Source organism: Cygnus olor, chromosome 4 (genome assembly GCF_009769625.2).
Source record: "Cygnus olor isolate bCygOlo1 chromosome 4, bCygOlo1.pri.v2, whole genome shotgun sequence".
Taxonomy (NCBI): Eukaryota; Metazoa; Chordata; class Aves; order Anseriformes; family Anatidae; genus Cygnus; species Cygnus olor.
The window spans coordinates 56003852-56013461 of record NC_049172.1 but is presented as its reverse complement, the minus strand read 5'-3'; the positions used below and the strand labels follow the sequence as shown (position 1 = coordinate 56013461).

Sequence of the window (9610 nt, the reverse complement as noted above, 5' to 3'; positions counted from 1 at the left end):
TGTAAAGTTCTCAAGGTTGTCTAAGTCACATGAACTCAGGTTTCACTTTTTTTTTTCTCCCTCCTCCATCTTCAAGAATTTAAGCACACAAATTCTTTTGAGGTTCGTCTTCTTCCTCCCAAGCATCTAAATTCTACCCATATCAATTTAAAAAAAAAAAACACATGGCTTTAGTTCTACTCAGACTTGTGTACTGGGTCTGGCTGGGATGTTAACTTTCCCTGCAGCAGCCCATGCAGTGCTGTGCTCTGCACTTGTAGCTAAAACAGCAGTGGTATCACACCAGTGTTGTGTCTGCTGCTGAGCAGTGCTGGTAGAGCATCAGGACTCTCTCTAACCCTCCTAGGGGGTGGGCAAAAAATGTGAGAAAAGAAACATCTCCAGGGCAGCTGACCTAAACCAACCAAAGGGATATTCCATACCATATGATGTCACACTCAGTAATAAAAGGTGGAAAAAGGAAGAAGAGGGGAGGGGTGGGCTCTTGTTGTGAAAACGTCTGTCCTCCTCCCGAACACCGGCTACGTGCATTGAGGCCCTGCTTCAAGGATGTGGTCAAGCATCGCTCATTTGTGGGAAGTAGAGAGTAATTTCCTTCCTCTGCACTTCCACATAGCCTTTACTTGTTTTTGTTTAGTTTTCCCTTTCCCCCTCCCTTTTCCCCTTTCCCTTTTCTTTTTCCCTTTAGTTAAATTGTTAATTGTTTAGTTAAATTGTTTAATTAGTAGTAATCTTTCCTTAATAATTATTTTTTTTCTTCCCTTTAATTAAATCATCCTTATCTCAACCCGTGAGTTGTTCTTTCCTTTACTTCTTCCCCTCCTCATCTAAAGAGGGGGAGTGAGAGAGTGGTTGTGGTGTTCAGCTGCCTAGCATGGTAGAACCACCACAACTTGATCACACATAGCATGCACAGGCAATTTGCAAGAAGGAGTTACAAATTTGAAAGAATACTTGCCTCCAAAAATAGAAGCCTTGAGTATCCAGAGATCGTAGGAGAAAACAAACTGCCTGTAAGACAGCTTTAATTACCTTTATTATTTTATTTTATTTTATTTTATTTTTATTTTATTTTATTTTTTATTTTATTTATTTTATTTTTCTCCTGACATGTAATCTAATTTTCCCCTGATGCAACTTGACGCCATTCCATTGCATCCTATCACTTGCCATCTGAGAGGTGGATGGGAGCATGACCAAAAGCATACTAGAAATTTACGAACATGGAAGATTGTTACTTAGAGGAATTTATTTTCTACCTGTGTAGATGAAGACAAGCTGAGTATTTTATGCATTCCTTTGCTATTACTAACACTGGCTTCCAAATACACTGTGCTCAGGTATGCATAAGCTTAGAGTTGTTTTATATTTCTGAGAAAATGTTAAGTCTTGATATACTTGGAATATTGTTGAGACTTCCTTTCCTGTGATGTACCCATGAGATGAATAAGTGATAAAGTGAGCAATTCTGTATGGTTGTCCTCCCAAGGTCAGTGGAGTTATCCTTTACAAGTCTTTTCTCCCTGCAGCCTCAGTGATGTCAATGCTAATGTCTGTGCTAATGTCAAGCAGATAACTAAGTCTGTGGGACATTGCAAATACTCAAAATGCAACTGGATAACTCATAAATTGGTTGCATTCCTGGTTCCTTTCAAACTGTATCATTCTAAAATCCTACTATGTTGTCATAGTACTTTTTAATCCCCTTAAAAACAAATAAATAATAGGTCATCTTGAAGATATGACCATTAAGATTAATATTTATATAAAATAATATCTATATAAAACATTAATAGCAAAAAGTATTTTTTTTTAATATTGGGTTCTGTAAAGGAAAACAGTTCTCTTTCCAGCAGCCTTGACAATATAACTTATTTTCCAACTGTTCTAACTAAACACTATTAAAACTACTAAAACTATTATTTATTTAAAATATAGATTAAAAAATCTTGGGATCTACCCTTTTTGAGGACTACTTTTGACTAAAATGTTGTCTGTTATTAGGGAACTAAAGAACTTTATACTGTTCTTCATACTCTATGTTTCAATTGTAAATCTCAGAGGTCAGGTAGTTTCATAATATGAATAATTATCTTTTCAGACTGCTTTATCTTTTCTTTTTATTTTTTTTTTTAGCATTTTTCTGTAAATTGCCTGTAAAATTTTAGCACATTTTAACACACGAACACCATTCTGTGTTCATATGCAGAAATCTAAAGTTTTGTATCATTTAATCATAAGGTCTTCTCATTTGTTTATGTTTGAGATAATTAAGTTAGTTATTGCTTTGAAAAAGAAGATTTTTAAAATTGTTTTTGAGTGGAAAGACAAAAGTAGTACCTTAAGCTTCAGCATTTCTGAGAGGATAAATCTGAGTCATACCAGTAGTCAGAAAGTAATGATTCAAATATGTAATTTTTGAAGGATGCGACTTTAGTAACTACAAGGGTAAACAGTTTCTTGAATTATGAATGGTATTTCCAAATAAATCCAGCATTATCCCACAGAAAATATAAGAACTCAGTGGAGTAATATATATTACTAAATAAGATCGAGAAGATGTCTTTCTTCAGATAATAATAATAATAATAATAGAAATTTTGCCTTCTGCATGCACAAGAGCAGGGAAAGGTCCTGAAAACTTATTCATTTATTTTATACTTACATTTTTTGTCAGTAGAGTCTGTACACTAGCCTGATGACAGTTGCAGATATTTAGCTATCTATAGCTCTTATCAGCAGGATGCTGAAATTTTTGGCCTTACTAAGTGGTTATTAAATATTTACTTCAGTAGAAAAATAGTCATTGCCATTTCTATTGGTTCTACATGGTGAAATATGAGGAAGAAGGAAAAATTTGTCTTTTGTCTTGCAATCAAAATATCAACTAAAGTTTTCAATAATATGCCAAGAACAACAGGTGTAAGGTTTTTTTTTTTTTGTTTGTTTGTTTGTTTCAAATCTGAGAGTTGAAATGAAAATTCTCTAATTGATAATCATATGAGAGAACTTCTCTCCATGGTGTAATAAATGTTTTGCCGTTTTCTTCATAGAGTGCCAAAGAATCATGAGATCTTAAAAAAAAAGTGAGAGCAGCTCCTTGGTTTCTAATCTGCAAATGTTTTTTCCAATTAATATGCTTTAAGGGAAGAATTCCAAAGAGAAAATTGGAATTGATTAAAAGAATTATATTTATTTTCATATACAAATGACTTTTCATATATTCATGTAGAGGTTAAATTTCCCTAAAACTAAACTCAAACAAAATTCAGTGTTGCCTTCCATACAGGACAAGAGATGAGCCAAGTTAAAAATGCCCCTTTTTTTTTTTTTTTAAACGAATATATGTCCATATTCTCCTCTACCTCTGAACAAAATAAGTGTAATATACTGACATCAAAAGAATTAGTGAGGGGAAAGTTCTATTTATTGAAATGTCAGGATGATACCCACTGTGTTGGAGAACCAAGCTAGAAGAAAAAGCATGGCAAAACTCCATATTTGCATCTTTGTAACATCTAGTTACACATCTACTTGTAGTAAAACTACAATACTTCACACATCCTACAGCACAACAAAAAGAATACAGTGTAAAGTATTGACAGCTAATGGAAAAAAGATTTATACAAATATTTGTGTTACAGCATAAAATTAGATTTAAAATATTTTCATTTGTTTTGACAAAATTATTTTCAGCATTTTAAGCATTTAAAAGTTCAATCCTTCAGAAATTTATTTAAATTTGCCTGCAATTTTAACATTGTGTTTGCCCATTTTTAAGTTTCTTTGAACTTAAACTAGCATATCAACTAACATACTAACATTAACTAGCATTAACTAACATACATATGACCATTTAGATAGTCAAAGTTGCCAATGTAGCTGTCAATATCATTTCAAACCCAAAGCCACACAATGCAGGTTCTAATATACCTTTGGGATCTCTTGATGAAAATACTTTGCATTTTACAGAAACAATTTTGATTACTCAGCTTATTTAATTGATTAATTATCTGTTTAATTGATTACCGATAGCTTGTTTGTTTGCATATGATATAGTTTCTTAATTAAACATAGTTTTTTGCTCCTCCAAGGATTGTCAACAAAATTGTTGTAGATAAGAGAACTCAAATTATCAAAATCCTTATATAGTATTTTAAGAATTGACTGTTCTCTGAGGAAGACTTGTCATTGTATTTAACCTCTCCATTATGTTATGTTCATCAGATGGTTAGCATCTCCACATTAAAACTCAATCTGTGTTGGGAAGTGCCTATCTTTGTCTTCAAGTATTTCAAAGGTATTGTAGCATGACTTAAAATTTGTTACACGTATGCCAAGGTAAATTAGTGCTTACACTGTTGAATTCACTACATTTATGCAGGTAAAATAAGACCAGTGAATGAAAGTAAACAATTTCAGAGGTAAGGTTATCATCTCCACCTTTTTCTGTTTTATTTTATTCTATTTTATTTGTAGGATAATTTCACTTCAAGCACTATGATGTTGAAATTTGTGAGATATCTTACAGAATTTATCTGTCATAAAGCACGTGCCTAGAATTAACCTCTCAAACAGTGGGTTATTTGAAGACGGTTAGAAAATTATTCCGGATGGTAATGAGGTGGGTATGGTAAGTTCGTGAGGAAGTGAAGAGAATGTGGTAAAAGGATCAGTGAAGAATAAAACTGTGCTCTTTATTGTTGCAAGGTTGGCCAACTGTTTGATTTAATGTTTAGCTGATTTATTAAGAAAAAATGCTGTTGATACTAAACTGTGAGGATTAACAATCTTTCAAAACACCTTGATGCCTGAATCTATTCCTCATTCCTCACCTTTATTCAAACAGAATCATTATTATTGCAGCATTTAAATACTGTAATTTATTGCAGAGTGCAGTACACTGTATCACCACACTAGCCTTAAGAGAAACATACTTGATGCTAAATTATTAAAATCTGGTTAATTCTCTGCCCCCATCTATATTTTTCAAATTTTTCCACAAAGCATGATATACACTATGTGTAATAACTGGAAAACACAGAGGATTTCAGAACTGTTCAAGTATAAATGAAATAAATAAATAAACAAACAAACAAACAAACTTTTCAGGCTGCTTCCCTGTTTGGTCAGTTACAACTCACAGCCATGCAGAAACATGTGAAAGATTCTGAAAAACACCCATTAGTGTAGAAGACCATTAGTACTCTTATCATTTTTGAAAAGGTCAGTAATGTTCCAGGCTGAGACAAGGCAAGATAGATGTAGTGAGGAAATCAGTATGTCCCAGACATTTTGTGATATTTCAAGAATACATTACATAAAAAGATGAGCCATGACAATCTTCAGAAAACCTGTAACTGTGACTGGGGCTAACTCTTCTTTCTGTGTTCCTGTGATGCAGGAGATCATGAGATACATATGACAAGTTTCTGTGTCAGACAGGTGCCTATATGTACTATTATAAAATAGAATTCCTACTGTGCAAAGAAAGGAACATGTACCAGTTGGAGGGAAATATGTAACATTTAATGACAGTTCCTTTCTCAATATTTCCTTGCTCTGGTTTTCAAAATGAATTCCATGGTTAACTGTGTAACTGAAGCTCCATTTCATAATTACTTTCCTTAGTGCTGTTTCTCAGTTGTAGGGAAAATAAAAATTAAAAAATCTTAAATGATGAAACAACAATAAATTGAAGGTTTGGGCTTTTCTTGCTTTTATCTCATTCCTTTCTTACTATTTATTTTTTCATTTTTTATTTTCTCCAAGTTTGTTTGTCCATCTTTCAAATCATTTATGTAACTGACAATTTCATACAATCACTCAAAATACTTTTTGTTCAGGTATTGCTCTTAATCATGTATTGTTGTGTACTGGGTCTAGCTGGAAAGGAATTAATTTTCTTCATAATGATCTGTATGGTGCTGTACTTTGGTTTTGTGGCTGAAGCAGTGCTAATAATACAAACACCAATGGTTTCATTGTTGATAAATAGTTCTTACTGCCAAGGTTTTCTCTATTTCTTGCACTGCTCTAACAGCAAGTAGGCTGGGGTTGCACAAGAAATTGGGAAGGGACACAGCTTGAATAGCTGACTCGAATTAACTAAAAACAAATGACATTGTGCTTACCAATAACATCTCAGGGAAAGAAGGAAGAAGAGAGGTCTTTCAGGATGGCATTTGTCTTCCCAAGTAATCATTACATGTGCTGAAGCCCTGGTCTTTACTTGAGACTCATTTTCTCTTGTGAAAAATGTAAGGTGAAAATCTAAGCAATATCAAGTAGGTCCATTGTTTTTCCAGCACAGGAAAGAGCACTGTACTATTTAAAGCATATATTAAACATAAGGGACAGATCCTCAAGGAGCATATATCAGCATGGCTCCATTGAAGTCGACATAATCATGTAATTTTAAACCATCTGTAGCACTCATCCATCTTTTTATTACTGATGCATTATTAAAAAATATATATTTTGCTCTGTTGCACAGGTTAAGAAATACTGTTTTGTACATGATACAAAACTGATGACCGTAGCAGATCCTTATGATGAAGGTATGAATTTTGAGTGGTATTATAAAAAGTGCTGTATTAATCATTTATTATCTCTTTGTTGTTTATCAAGCTTATGTGCTCCTGTATTTGCCTGCTTGACTTTGTACTTCAGTTTACAACAGTTCAGTAAAGAAAAGCTGCTTTGTTAAAAGGATTAATCATGGAAACATTAACTATACTTATTTAATGATCTTCTGAACATGGACGCCCTTGACGACATAAACATATACAGAATTTAACTGCAAATTATGTTAGGTACGTAATTATCTTAGCCCCAAGTTCAAGTTACTCAAATTTCCTTATAAATCTGTCTTCACTTGTTAGTGAAAACACCTCCTTGGAGTAGGTATCCACCAGTCATTTGTTTTAAACTCTCCTAAACTCTCCTCATAGGTTAAACAGGCTTTTGGTTTTCATAGCAGCTGAGGACATTGCTGTAATTGCTTAAGTATATTCAGAGGAGAACTAGCTACTGTATCCATGACAAGTCTTTAGAAATTAATCTTTGGAACATTACAAGTAAGAGACAAATTGTAACACAAGATGGAAGGCACTCTCAGTGACCATGTAACTAATTAACATAATCACATTATTTGTACAGAAAGAATATAGGAAAGCATTTAATGTTCCAGAAATTACTGCATGTTGAAAAAATGACCAAAAAAAATCCTTTTCCTTGCAGATTCTTGAAGTTGGATTCAAACTCCAGTCACAGTACATATACGTGAGTGTGTATTTGTATTTAACAGTTAGACTGTAAATTAGAAGCATTAATGTCGTTATTCTCGGTAGATAAGTAGATAGATTCTGGGCAGATAAAGAGAAAATTAAAACCACATAGTTATATGTAACGTTTTTAAATTTTAATTCTAATTCTAGAAGATTGATTTCTACAAGCAAGAATTTAACAATGTAGAAAGGACCAATGAACATTTTTTGGAAGTGCCTAGGCATTTGACTCCTCTTTTGGAGTCAAATCTGGAGTCCAACCAGATGTCTATCTATGTTTTCTATATGCTTTTAAAATATGATTCTGAGTTCATCTGAGTAGGGCAAATGGAATCAAGGTTTTTAGGCAGTATTAATCACCAGGTTTGTGAAATTCAGATTTCCTGTAAGTCAACTGTTCTCCCAAAACCAACAAATGGCCAAAATTGTTTTCAAAAGTTGCCTTTGAAAGACATTGATCTTTGAACGTACTCTGAGAGATATTAAATACTAAATTGAAACCCGGAACTGAAATTTATGGCAAGGTTTCAACACAAACTATATGTCCTCAGGATCCAATTTCTCTTTGTAGCCTTTCCATGTTGTTCTAATATTCCAGAGATATAGTCAGAAACAATGACATAATAGTGATATTTATTGTCCAGTTGTTCTGTTATGAAAGACATAGTCCATGACTATCATGGTGTATATCCCTTATCATGCAAATTCTTGAACAATTCCGCCCATTTCAACCATTCTTAAAGTTTCAAGTTCTAAATACTGATATCTGCAACATAAGATTGACTTGAGAATAGAAAATATTGGGCTGTTCTGTATGTACATTCTTTTTTTCCTCCATGTCATAGAGGCAATGTTAACAGCCACAGTCTCAGACTACTCATGCTGAACATCCTGTGTTTTACAGCATCAACTAATGCACAGTAGCATTTTTTTTTTTCCTAAGATTCATGTGGAGAAAGGTACTTCAATGCTAAACAATATCACTATAATTTGATGAAAATTCTTGCATTTTTTTTGCCTGTGGTTTTGATCTACAGACCTGAATAAGAGAATCAGTACCACTTTTTCTTTTTTTTTTTCTCTGCTTTACTACCATCCATTTTAAATGTATCATTCTCAATAGATCTTCAAATTATTGTGAAAAAATGTATATAGCTCTTGACTGTAAGTTTTCATCCATTAGAGCTATAGAAGTAGTAAAACTTTTTTCTTCCTTTTTTTTTTTCCTTTTTTTTTTTTTTTTTCATCCCAGAGGTTAATGAGCTATGTCATCTCTTTTCAGTCATCAGAGAGAGAGGAGAAAAAAAAAAGGGGGGGAAGGGAGGCAGTCCAAGGCATTCTTACTGGATTGTCTGGATTGTGCATCATACTAAGAGTTCTCTAACTTCTGGAAAAATAACCAAATAAGACATTATAGGGAGCAGGAAATAACAGGTCATCCCTTCATTTATGTTTTGCACTGAAACACTAGTCTTTCCATTCCTACTCAAAAAACCTGTTCTAATTTCCTGTTATAATATTTGGATCTCTAACAGGGACAGGTTGTGAAATTGCATCACTTACAGGTAATTCTCCAGTACATCTTCAATAAAAACTCCCTGGAACCTCACAAAGATTTCTTATTTATTTATATACCAGCTCAGTAGGTACCAAACAATCTCCCTACATTGCTCAAATTATTCTTGCTTGTGTTTTGTATTCACATTTTTAGCACCAAAATTACATGAAGACAAATATTCAATTTTTCAGGCAGTGAGGCAAAAATTATAGGAAACACTTCAATCCCTAAAACCTTTCACAGAGTGTTTTCTGTTTACACATTGATTCCAGAATAACTCTTACTCATCATCAAAATCATCTGAGGATCATGGGAAAGTCTAGATTGCAAAGGGGCTTCTGTATCCAACCCCCTGTTAAAAGCAGGGCTATAGGCAAGATTAACCAGGGCCCCTATCAAGCTGAGTCTTCAATATCTCCAGTGAGGGAGATTCCATTTCTTTGGGCAACCTGATCCAATGTTTAATTGTTCCATCATGAAGATTTTTTTTTCTTTTGTTTAGGCAGAATTACCCCTGAAACAGCTTGTGCATGTTGCCACTTTGTTTGTCGTCTTGTGTGGGCACTATTTCCATAAGTTCTTTGCAACTACCTTTTAGATACTTAAAGACCATTAGTAGTTCCCCTCTGAACCTTCTCTTCTCCAGGCTGAATAAACCCAATTTCTTCAAACTTTCTTCATGTGCCAAGGCATTCAACCATCTAATCATATTGGCAGCCCTTCACTGGACCCTCTCCAATCATTCAATGCTTCTCTTGAAGTG

General features: G+C 33.7%; 1 long non-coding RNA gene across 1 annotated transcript; it reads left to right on the top strand.

Moving 5' to 3' along the window:
* Positions 1 to 905: 905 nt before the first annotated feature.
* On the top strand, positions 906 to 8333 carry LOC121069670. Its single transcript, XR_005819547.1, has 6 exons — positions 906 to 1013; positions 4228 to 4300; positions 4385 to 4424; positions 4480 to 4624; positions 6497 to 6560; positions 7243 to 8333. It is a non-coding gene; the product is annotated as an uncharacterized LOC121069670 (long non-coding RNA).
* The last annotated feature ends 1277 nt before the right edge of the window (positions 8334 to 9610 follow it).